The 12,904-nt window shown below is 29.0% G+C and overlaps 1 protein-coding gene and 2 non-coding genes across 3 annotated transcripts in view; 1 reads left to right on the top strand and 2 right to left on the bottom strand.

The window, feature by feature from the left end:
• Positions 1-12,904, bottom strand: part of LOC120421281 (lachesin-like) — a 329,464-nt gene that overhangs the window by 136,374 nt on the left and 180,186 nt on the right. The gene's annotated exons all lie outside the window — the stretch shown is intronic.
• On the top strand, positions 382-454 carry Trnar-ucg (transfer RNA arginine (anticodon UCG)). Its single transcript has one exon. It is a non-coding gene; the product is annotated as a tRNA-Arg (tRNA).
• Trnad-guc (transfer RNA aspartic acid (anticodon GUC)) lies at positions 591-662 on the bottom strand. Its single transcript has one exon. It is a non-coding gene; the product is annotated as a tRNA-Asp (tRNA).

Genomic DNA, 12,904 nt, shown 5'->3' on the forward strand with positions numbered 1-12,904 from the left:
CAATGTTTTTCTTATTGAGCGAATTGTTAAACTACCACTCGAATACCATTGATTTAACCGAAACCAATAAAAAAATATTTAAATAATGTACAATAACGAGACTAAAACAGATTTCCCAATAGGGGGATGGCGTCGCTATTTTTAGACCACTTTTTCCACTTTTTCTCATCGAAACCGACTACTTTATCGACTTCATTTTGCTGGGCGAGATAGGACGCCGTCTATTTTTAGACGATGACTCAGCACTTTTCCACTCTTGCGCTTAAAAAAACCAGGTGGCAGCACGATGTAACGCCACGTCCCTATTCACCCCAGATTACGGTACAATTAAATCTAATCAAAAAATCATCATGCGATTAAAATTCGAGCAACAAAACATGTGACCGTGTGGCCTAATGGATAAGGCGTCGGACTTCGGATCCGAAGATTGCAGGTTCGAGTCCTGTCACGGTCGACGCAAATGATTTTTTTTATTGTTGATTGCATAGCTCTTTATTTCAAATCAATTTAATTTTACTTACTTTTTTCGCTAAATCAATGTTATAAAAAATATTCATTCCATAAAATTGTTAAACAGCAACAAAAAAATCCTCCCCGACGGGGAATCGAACCCCGGTCTCCCGCGTGACAGGCGGGGATACTGACCACTATACTATCGAGGAATTGATGGTTATGTCAGCTCCATGACTGGTTTTTTTAGCCTTCAAGATTAGTTTGACTTTAATAGTGCTGGTGCAGTTAGCATATATTTCCGTCGAACACCCAATGTTGACATATTAGCACTTTGACAATACAGCTTAAAAAAGCGTTTTCAGCTGAAATGTTAGTGAGAAGCAAGCAAACAGAAAAAAAGTTGAATTTTTGAAAGTTGAAAATTTGGTAGGTTGAATATTACCTCTCTTTTGAATAATATTGCATAAAAACTGTGTAAAAATGTGAACCTGATGAATATTCATAAAAAAGTGATGTAAATTCATCATTTTCTGAGGTAAATTAATCATTTTTTTTTTTGACACAAAATCTGTCACCATTTCCTGATGAATATTACTATAATTTTTTTTTTCTGTGCATGTGAAAATCTAAACTGGATGAAAAAAGGGAAATTGTCTCAAATTGTATGTCTAAATTTGGCGAGATTGAGGCTCAATAACCTGTTGAAGCTCGTCCAATTTGTAGTAAATTTTCAATTCAATTAACATTTTTCGATATATTTATTGACAGAGCGAAATTACCAAAGAAGACTTTTTTCATCATGATTGACAACAAAAGCAGGGTTGCCATGTCTAAATTGTAAAAGTCTGCCCAAGGTCAAATAAAATTCTGTCAAAATTTATTATTCAAAAACCTAACAATCATAAAAAGGGAAAGGGAATCGAGGTGATGGTTGAATTGAAAAGTTAAAAAAATACTTGAATTGAATTTTGTGTTACAATATAATCTTACTTACACTTAGTCATGAATAAAAATCAAAAAATCATTTATTTTTTTATTAAATGATTAACTTTTTCAAAATTATAATCCTGAGAAATATTTGAAAATCAGAAGCAGAAAAGTGTACATTTTTATTCTTGCTGATACTTTCAAAATCCGACATTCTCAGATTTATTTGGCTACCTGTTAACCCTGCATACAAATCTACACACAATTTTGTCAGCTGTCCCAGCAAAAAACTAGCCAAATATTAAAAAAACTGTATCTTAGAAATGGATTTTCTGATCGACCGTTATTTTGTTCAACAAAAATATTAACAAAAATTTCCAAATCAGACCTAACATTTGAAAAGGATTAAATCACTGATTTTCAATTACATCAAATGTTAGGGCTTATTTTAAAATTTTGAAAAAAAATATTTGAGAGAGCTGAAAGCTGGAAGTGGCTTTATTTGGCTTTTCGCACAAAAAAAAATTGTGAGTTTTTTTTTGCAGCTTTTTTTTATTTTTGGATATGTTTAAATGACAAAAAAATTTCAGTCCCGTTAATTTAAAGAAATAAATAATAATTTCCAAAACTATGGTTAAAAATCGAACTTTTTATTATTTTTTAAAATATAAAATAAAATAAAATAAAATCATTCACCGATTTCAAGTACTAACTAATCAATGATTATTTTTGTAAAATGCCATGCTTGACCATCTCTTAAAGGTGTTTTGAAGAGTATACCAATTGTAATGGTTGTTGTTGAAGTAGAAGGATCTTTCGAATAAAAATTTTTCTTAATTTTAAAATTACCTCTTAAAACATTTGTAGTCGAAAAGAAGTGTTGAGGTTGATTTAAAAATGTCGAAATAATTTTTATTCGAAAAAAAAATCTAATCAAAAATTTCTAACAGATTTTGATAATAGTTTAATTGTTTTGTTGTATAAACTGCTTACAATTTTTTTTTTATGGCGGGACAAACTAATAATGCTAATAGTAGTTTATGCAACAAGTTGCAAAAAGAGGATTTTTTCAGCACGAGTCGTACATTTATCCAACGAGGTTCACCGAGTTGGATAAATACGTCGAGTGCTGAAAAAATCAAGTTTTGCAACGAGTTCCATACAACATTTTTTGCAATTCCGAAAAACACCCATTGAGTGAAATTTTAAGTCAAATTTTCTTGTATTTTGTCAATAAATCGTTTAAATCAAAAAAATGTTGAAAAGTGTTACTTTTCGAAACAAGTGCTGAAAAGTTCAACTTTTCAGCACCCATTTCAGTGCTGAAAAGTAGAACTTTTCAGCATTTATTTTGAAAAGTGTTGCTATTCGATTCTTTTATTTTTGGTACAGAAAAGTAGGCTATTTCGTCGTTCAAGAATGACAGGAAAAGTAAATAGTTTCACGACGGAATTGCAAAAATGTATTTTTTGGTTACCATCATCATGGTTGATATTGATTGTAGTTGATAAGATTAGATCATACAATTAAATAAGATCTTCAACCAGTTTGAGCAATTCTCTACGAAATACACAGAAAAAAAAATGATGGTAATATTCATCAGGAAATGGTGACAGATTTTGTGGCAAAATAAATGATTAATTTTATCCCTGAAAATGATGAATTTTCATCAGTTTTTGATGAATATTTATCAGGTTCACATTTTTACACATTTTTTAAGTAATATTAAACAAAAAAAGAGGTAATATTCAACCTACCAAATTTTCAACATTCCAAAATTCAACTTTTTTTTGCTGTGTAGACCGATTTTGACCATTTTTATTTTCTTTATTTTTTTATTTGGCTCAAACTTTGTGAGGGCCTTCCCTATGACCAAAGAAGCCATTTTATGTCATTGGTTCACCCATACAAGTCTCAATACAATTTTGGCAGCTATCCATACGAAAATTGTACGTAGACATTCGAAAAATTTTAACTTTTGAAGGAATTTTGTAATCTTTATCTTTTGAATTTGAGTCATAAGGAAGTATTGTCAAATTTTTTTGTAAAATAGTGATTTTTGTTAATAAAAACATTTCATGCTTCAAATTTATTTGACTTTATTTTATTATAAAAAAAATGAATTTTCACTCTATTTTCTCTCTCTGCCACCAAAAGTTTGATTTCAGTAGAATATTTGCAGTTTTTCGGTTTAAAAAAAAGACCTTGAGTGACCATTTGTGAAAAAAAATGTTTTTGAAAAGTTTAGAAAAGTTACTATAAAAAGTTTGAGCCAATAAAATAAAAATTAAATAAAAATTGTCGAAATCATCTGATTTCGAAGATAATTGCTCTTTTGAGTTATTAGAAATATTAGGTAAGTTTGAAGCAATTAAACTATTAATTAATAAAAAATAGGCATAAAATCCTGATTTCAAAAGTGTTATGAGTGTCATTCAAAGCTTAGAAAAATATGTTTTTCAACCTTTTTTTTTTTTCTTTAAAAACACAGGATTGTATTTTGAAGCCACCACAATTTGGTTATTATATAATTTTTGAGTAATTTTTATTTTAATTTGTTTATTTTGCGGACAGTATTAAACAAAATGTTATGACATTGATCAAAGACAGGATAACAAAAAAACTTGCTTCAAAAGTATTGGCTTTGTTTGAGCTATTCATGAGCTTTCGAACATTTCAGAAAGTTTTTATAAGTTTTTTTTACAATATAAAACCAATCGAAAAGGTACAATCCTTTTTTGAAACATGATTCAGCAATTTTTGGGATGTTTTATAACAACAGGTACTAGATTCTCAAATAACTTATTGGTTCGTCCATACAACTTTTAATACATATTCAACAGCTTTCCATACAAAAATTGAATTGTAAATTATTGAAAACCTGATCTTTTGGAAGAGATTTTTGGATTTATTTGGTGTTTTTAGTAAAATTGAAGGAAATTACAAGGTAATATTTTATACTTTGATTTGTTACAAGAAATCAAAAGTGGCAATCTTAAAGCTTTTGAAGACATGGACACAATAAAATCATAATTTTAAATTGACTGCTTATAAAGAGTCTTGCACGTCTAAATATGTTTCAAAATACAGTCTTAAAACAAAAAGACGAAAACACAACCATCCTTCAAAAAAAAACTGACCAGATCAGATGTGGTTTGTTTGCTGACCATCCAAGTCTTCTAGAGGACAGCAGTATATATTGCTCCCTGTGCCTCAAGTTGACACGACGGTTGGTTGGCTGGGCCCTGGGAAAACCATTAAAATTTACGAGCCTCTTAAGGGAATTCAATCGTTTAAAAGTACTTTTCGCTCTATATATTGCTGGAATGCTTCTTATTTGAGATAAGAGTTGTCCCTGGATCTCTGGTTTTGACGCCTCTTTATAAATAAATGTTGAGAAATATTAAAAAACGGTACAAACACTGCTAGTTGGATTTCTCCCCCAAAATGGCTCTATTTACTCTCCACCACTGTATTTGCGCCAGTTCATCTTATTTTTATCGCCAAACTGCCGCTGCTGCTGCTGGTAGCAGCCTCAAGAATTGGCACCAGGTCACATCACACACATGTGACCACCGTCAGTTTTGAGGTCCACACTTTCAAGAAGTTGGCCCACCGATGTCCTTCTTGGCAAACAAAGGGAAAATTTACGATTTTTTCGTCGTCGTCCCTTCGGGAAAACCCGGGAATTGCAACGCTGGACCTCCGGCATGCTATCGGGGAGATCGAAAGGTAATAAAAATAAATTTCTATTGGCCAGGGGTTTTGTGTTTTTCAGGGGAGAGAAGACGATTGAGGTTTAGGATTAGCTGCGAGTGCTGGCCAGGGCAAACAACATAAATCGCAGGGGCGGAAATGCCAAAAATAGGTGGAAAAACTGCTGTGGAGACGCTGTTTAATCTTTAATGTGGGTTTCGGGGAACAATCTGGGCTGGGCGTGCTCTTCCGAGGGGAATCGATTTGGGATAATTTGAGTTTATTTCGACTGGAAGCACACACGGTTGTAAATAAGTGCGATTCCTTGAAAATTGTGGGATTTATTTGTTCAAAGCCCCAAGCGACAGAGACGTTTCGTTGTGCTTTAAGATGAGAGCTTTTTGTTCAAAGCTGATGAATTTCCACTTGAAAAAGCACTCCACTGAAATCAGAGGTCATAAATTTCAATGCCACCGCAAAAGAAAGAAAAAATCCCTCTCCCTCTATTTAGTGTCGTTAAAATTTTAAAGCTTTTCAAATGCAGCTCCCAGAACAATGGGAAACCTCTTTCAACTGTTGTTTTCCCCCTCATCAACGCTCACCATCGGGCGTTGCAATCCGGTAAAAGTCGCGCATTTCCCACCGCAACCCATTTTCTTTACCACCCCCTCCCACAAACCACCTCCCACTGACTGTTGCTGCTACAGTAATCTCTGTGGCTAGCAAACCGCAAGTGTTTTAATTCCATCTCGACCTGTTTTTGTTGCCAGCAAAGCCACCAACCACAATTCTGGATCGCCCCCACCCCGACTTTTGAAGTGAGTGGTGGGAGGTAAATTAATGGAAAACCACCCACTTTCGAGGTTAAGGGGTAACTCAACGTTATTTTGTCAAATTGTCAAAATTGTCAAATTGTCAAATTGTCAAATTGTCAAATTGTCAAATTGTCAAATTGTCAAATTGTCAAATTGTCAAATTGTCAAATTGTCAAAATTGTCAAAATTGTCAAAATTGTCAAAATTGTCAAAATTGTCAAAATTGTCAAAATTGTCAAAATTGTCAAAATTGTCAAAATTGTCAAAATTGTCAAAATTGTCAAAATTGTCAAAATTGTCAAAATTGTCAAAATTGTCAAAATTGTCAAAATTGTCAAAATTGTCAAAATTGTCAAAATTGTCAAAATTGTCAAAATTGTCAAAATTGTCAAAATTGTCAAAATTGTCAAAATTGTCAAAATTGTCAAAATTGTCAAAATTGTCAAAATTGTCAAAATTGTCAAATTGTCAAATTGTCAAATTGTCAAATTGTCAAATTGTCAAAATTGTCAAAATTTTCAAAATTTTCAAACTTGTAAAAATTTTCAAACTTGTCAAAATTGTCAAAAATTGTCAAAATTGTCAAAATTGTCAAAATTGTCAAAATTGTCAAAATTGTCAAAATTGTCAAAATTGTCAAAATTGTCAAAATTGTCAAAATTGTCAAAATTGTCAAAATTGTCAAAATTGTCAAAATTGTCAAAATTGTCAAAATTGTCAAAATTGTCAAAATTGTCAAAATTGTCAAAATTGTCAAAATTGTCAAAATTGTCAAAATTGTCAAAATTGTCAAAATTGTCAAAATTGTCAAAATTGTCAAAATTGTCAAAATTGTCAAAATTGTCAAAATTGTCAAAATTGTCAAAATTGTCAAAATTGTCAAAATTGTCAAAATTGTCAAAATTGTCAAAATTGTCAAAATTGTCAAAATTGTCAAAATTGTCAAAATTGTCAAAATTGTCAAAATTGTCAAAATTGTCAAAATTGTCAAAATTGTCAAAATTGTCAAAATTGTCAAAATTGTCAAAATTGTCAAAATTGTCAAAATTGTCAAAATTGTCAAAATTGTCAAAATTGTCAAAATTGTCAAAATTGTCAAAATTGTCAAAATTGTCAAAATTGTCAAAATTGTCAAAATTGTCAAAATTGTCAAAATTGTCAAAATTGTCAAAATTGTCAAAATTGTCAAAATTGTCAAAATTGTCAAAATTGTCAAAATTGTCAAAATTGTCAAAATTGTCAAAATTGTCAAAATTGTCAAAATTGTCAAAATTGTCAAAATTGTCAAAATTGTCAAAATTGTCAAAATTGTCAAAATTGTCAAAATTGTCAAAATTGTCAAAATTGTCAAAATTGTCAAAATTGTCAAAATTGTCAAAATTGTCAAAATTGTCAAAATTGTCAAAATTGTCAAAATTGTCAAAATTGTCAAAATTGTCAAAATTGTCAAAATTGTCAAAATTGTCAAAATTGTCAAAATTGTCAAAATTGTCAAATTGTCAAAATTGTCAAAATTGTCAAAATTGTCAAAATTGTCAAAATTGTCAAAATTGTCAAAATTGTCAAAATTGTCAAAATTGTCAAAATTGTCAAAATTGTCAAAATTGTCAAAATTGTCAAAATTGTCAAAATTGTCAAAATTGTCAAAATTGTCAAAATTGTCAAAATTGTCAAAATTGTCAAAATTGTCAAAATTGTCAAAATTGTCAAAATTGTCAAAATTGTCAAATTGTCAAAATTGTCAAAATTGTCAAAATTGTCAAAATTGTCAAAATTGTCAAAATTGTCAAAATTGTCAAAATTGTCAAAATTGTCAAAATTGTCAAAATTGTCAAAATTGTCAAAATTGTCAAATTGTCAAAATTGTCAAAATTGTCAAAATTGTCAAAATTGTCAAAATTGTCAAAATTGTCAAAATTGTCAAAATTGTCAAAATTGTCAAAATTGTCAAAATTGTCAAAATTGTCAAAATTGTCAAAATTGTCAAAATTGTCAAAATTGTCAAAATTGTCAAAATTGTCAAAATTGTCAAAATTGTCAAAATTGTCAAAATTGTCAAAATTGTCAAAATTGTCAAAATTGTCAAAATTGTCAAAATTGTCAAAATTGTCAAAATTGTCAAAATTGTCAAAATTGTCAAAATTGTCAAAATTGTCAAAATTGTCAAAATTGTCAAAATTGTCAAAATTGTCAAAATTGTCAAAATTGTCAAAATTGTCAAAATTGTCAAAATTGTCAAAATTGTCAAAATTGTCAAAATTGTCAAAATTGTCAAAATTGTCAAAATTGTCAAAATTGTCAAAATTGTCAAAATTGTCAAAATTGTCAAAATTGTCAAAATTGTCAAAATTGTCAAAATTGTCAAAATTGTCAAAATTGTCAAAATTGTCAAAATTGTCAAAATTGTCAAAATTGTCAAAATTGTCAAAATTGTCAAAATTGTCAAAATTGTCAAAATTGTCAAAATTGTCAAATTGTCAAAATTGTCAAAATTGTCAAAATTGTCAAAATTGTCAAAATTGTCAAAATTGTCAAAATTGTCAAAATTGTCAAAATTGTCAAAATTGTCAAAATTGTCAAAATTGTCAAAATTGTCAAAATTGTCAAAATTGTCAAAATTGTCAAAATTGTCAAAATTGTCAAAATTGTCAAAATTGTCAAAATTGTCAAAATTGTCAAAATTGTCAAAATTGTCAAAATTGTCAAAATTGTCAAAATTGTCAAAATTGTCAAAATTGTCAAAATTGTCAAAATTGTCAAAATTGTCAAAATTGTCAAAATTGTCAAAATTGTCAAAATTGTCAAAATTGTCAAAATTGTCAAAATTGTCAAAATTGTCAAAATTGTCAAAATTGTCAAAATTGTCAAAATTGTCAAAATTGTCAAAATTGTCAAAATTGTCAAAATTGTCAAAATTGTCAAAATTGTCAAAATTGTCAAAATTGTCAAAATTGTCAAAATTGTCAAAATTGTCAAAATTGTCAAAATTGTCAAAATTGTCAAAATTGTCAAAATTGTCAAAATTGTCAAAATTGTCAAAATTGTCAAAATTGTCAAAATTGTCAAAATTGTCAAAATTGTCAAAATTGTCAAAATTGTCAAAATTGTCAAAATTGTCAAAATTGTCAAAATTGTCAAAATTGTCAAAATTGTCAAAATTGTCAAAATTGTCAAAATTGTCAAAATTGTCAAAATTGTCAAAATTGTCAAAATTGTCAAAATTGTCAAAATTGTCAAAATTGTCAAAATTGTCAAAATTGTCAAATTGTCAAAATTGTCAAAATTGTCAAAATTGTCAAAATTGTCAAAATTGTCAAAATTGTCAAAATTGTCAAAATTGTCAAAATTGTCAAAATTGTCAAAATTGTCAAAATTGTCAAAATTGTCAAAATTGTCAAAATTGTCAAAATTGTCAAAATTGTCAAAATTGTCAAAATTGTCAAAATTGTCAAAATTGTCAAAATTGTCAAAATTGTCAAAATTGTCAAAATTGTCAAAATTGTCAAAATTGTCAAAATTGTCAAAATTGTCAAAATTGTCAAAATTGTCAAATGTGTCAAAATTGTCAAAATTGTCAAAATTGTCAAAATTGTCAAAATTGTCAAAATTGTCAAAATTGTCAAAATTGTCAAAATTGTCAAAATTGTCAAAATTGTCAAAATTGTCAAAATTGTCAAAATTGTCAAAATTGTCAAAATTGTCAAAATTGTCAAAATTGTCAAAATTGTCAAAATTGTCAAAATTGTCAAAATTGTCAAAATTGTCAAAATTGTCAAAATTGTCAAAATTGTCAAAATTGTCAAAATTGTCAAAATTGTCAAAATTGTCAAAATTGTCAAAATTGTCAAAATTGTCAAAATTGTCAAAATTGTCAAAATTGTCAAAATTGTCAAAATTGTCAAAATTGTCAAAATTGTCAAAATTGTCAAAATTGTCAAAATTGTCAAAATTGTCAAAATTGTCAAAATTGTCAAAATTGTCAAAATTGTCAAAATTGTCAAAATTGTCAAAATTGTCAAAATTGTCAAAATTGTCAAAATTGTCAAAATTGTCAAAATTGTCAAAATTGTCAAAATTGTCAAAATTGTCAAAATTGTCAAAATTGTCAAAATTGTCAAAATTGTCAAAATTGTCAAAATTGTCAAAATTGTCAAAATTGTCAAAATTGTCAAAATTGTCAAAATTGTCAAAATTGTCAAAATTGTCAAAATTGTCAAAATTGTCAAAATTGTCAAAATTGTCAAAATTGTCAAAATTGTCAAAATTGTCAAAATTGTCAAAATTGTCAAAATTGTCAAAATTGTCAAAATTGTCAAAATTGTCAAAATTGTCAAAATTGTCAAAATTGTCAAAATTGTCAAAATTGTCAAAATTGTCAAAATTGTCAAAATTGTCAAAATTGTCAAAATTGTCAAAATTGTCAAAATTGTCAAAATTTCCAAATTTCCAAATTTCCAAATTTCCAAATTTCCAAATTTCCAAAATTTCTAAATTTCCAAATTTGGAAATTTGGAAATTTGGAAATTTGGAAATTTGGAAATTTGGAAATTTGGAAATTTGGAAATTTGGAAATTTGGAAATTTGGAAATTTGGAAATTTGGAAATTTGGAAACTTGGAAATTTGGAATTTTGGAAATTTAGAAATTTTGGAAATTTGGAAATTTGGAAATTTGGAAATTTGGAAATTTGGAAATTTGGAAATTTGGAAATTTGGAAATTTGGAAATTTGGAAATTTGAAAATTTGGAAATCTGGAAATTTGGAAATTTGGAAATTTGGAAATTTGGAAATTTGGAAATTTGGAAATTTGGAAATTTGGAAATTTGGAAATTTGGAAATTTGAAAATTTGGAAATTTGAAAATTTGGAAATTTGGAAATTTGGAAATTTGGAAATTTGGAAATTTGGAAATTTGGAAATTTGGAAATTTGGAAATTTGGAAACATGGAAATTTGGAAATTTGGAAATTTAGATTGGGAATTTGGAAATTTGGAAATTTGGAAATTTGGTAATTTGGAAATTTGGAAATTTGGAAATTTGGAAATTTGGAAATTTGGAAATTTGGAAATTTGGAAATTTGGAAATTTGAAAATTTGGAAATTTGGAAATTTGGAAGTTTGGAAATTTGGAAATTTGGAAATTTAAAAAATTGGGAAATTTGGAAATTTGAAAATTTGGAAATTTGGAAATTTGAAAATTTGAAAATTTGATAATTTGAAAATTTGAAAATTTGAAAATTTGAAAATATGAAAATTTGGAAACTTGGAAACTTGGAAACTTGGAAACTTAGAAACTTGGAAACTTGGAAATTTGGAAATTTGGAAATTTGGAAATTTGGAAATTTGGAAATTTGGAAATTTGGAAATTGGAAATTGGAAATTGGAAAATTGGAAAATCAGAAAATTTAAAAATTGGAAAAATATAAAATAAAAAAATTGAAAATTGTAAAATCGAAAATTTTTGTTTTAACTGAAGTGTAATTTTTAAGTTTGAACATTTTCGAATTAAATTTACTTTTTAATTTTCATTCTAACCTACCCCCTTAAGCTTCAATTGCCCACGCGGTATGCAGCAAATGAGAGGGGGAGCCATTCCACTGGGAGCGAAAGCCTTCGTGGCAGGAGCTTTTTCAACCCCCACAGCAGAGGGTCCTTGCGGTTTTTTGGCGGAAACCCGGGCCAGTTAAGTTAGCGCGGAGCAGAATTCAAATATTTTCCGTTCGTGCGCGCCAAACTGGCGGTAGAACGATTTGGTTTTGGTTTTATTATTCGAGCAAGTTTTCGGAAATAGAATAAATAGATGGTAAATGAAAAAGGGGGAAAAGCTTTTATGCTCTCACTGTTTGGCATGGATTTGGTTACACAAATAGAATCGAATTCAGGTTGAATTTTACGAAACGTTATAAATAGTTTGCTGCCATTTCCTGCTATATTTAAAAATTGTTTAAAAATTTCAAAAATTAGAGCAAATCTTGAATTTTAGATTTTGAATCTTGGATCTTAAAGCACATCTCCAAAACTGCAGACTTTCTTCCAGATTCAACGTTTTCCGCACGAACAATCTCAACAAAGAGGGAGAGACTGTCCAGCAACAGCTTTATTGGAATATTTATGTTTTCTCGTTTATACACGCAAAACCGCCAATGCGAATTTTATGAGCATTGGTACCAGAATTTTGAACATCGAATGATCAACATCGATCATGCACATCCGATGTTCAAAGCGCGATGCCCATTCGATGTTCACCTTGCTTTTTTAGAAATTTGACAGTTCATTTGTTTGTGTGCGTGTCGCCGCGCGCAGCTTTTGGTTGTTTTCACTATTCACCACTGGCGGCGCCACCATACATTGCCGCTACTGGGCTAGTACCGCTTTTCGCCACTAGATGGATTTATTCCCCCAGGACACAAACCAAATATGAACGAAAATATCAATTAAAACGAGGAATATTAATCAAAACATATTTTTTATTGCTTTAACACGATAAATAAAACTAAGCTATGCATTGAATATTGAATTAAGCCTAACTTAGTTTTATTTGGTGTTCAAGCAATAAAAAAATATGTTTTGATTAATATTCCTCCTCAGAAGAATACGGGACCAAAAAAAGCAAGCAGTTTTTTGTTTTATTACATACTTTAACAGGAAATATAACGTTGTTGCATTGATTTTAGTTGGTAGGTTTTCTAACTCTAAATTATTGTGTATTATTTTGTGATCAAATTACGAAAACCGCAAGGCCAAATCTCACTTCTTTACTACACTGAAAGAAACCAACATAGCAATCTCAAGTGTTTTTCCACGTGAGAGTCTCCAAAAATCTACACCATAAAATCACGTGCTTTTCCTTTGACCCGCACATGTTTTACATATCAAATGGACTTGAAAACCATTTGAAACCAGCTGATCATAAGCGAATAATCATTCATTCTTGTTTCACCTGCTTTTCACTTCAGATTCAAATGAATTTCATATCGATTTGCCCCATTCGACATTTCCTTTGATTTTGAAGTGAA

This window comes from Culex pipiens, chromosome 2 (genome assembly GCF_016801865.2).
Source record: "Culex pipiens pallens isolate TS chromosome 2, TS_CPP_V2, whole genome shotgun sequence".
Classification (NCBI taxonomy): Eukaryota; Metazoa; Arthropoda; class Insecta; order Diptera; family Culicidae; genus Culex; species Culex pipiens.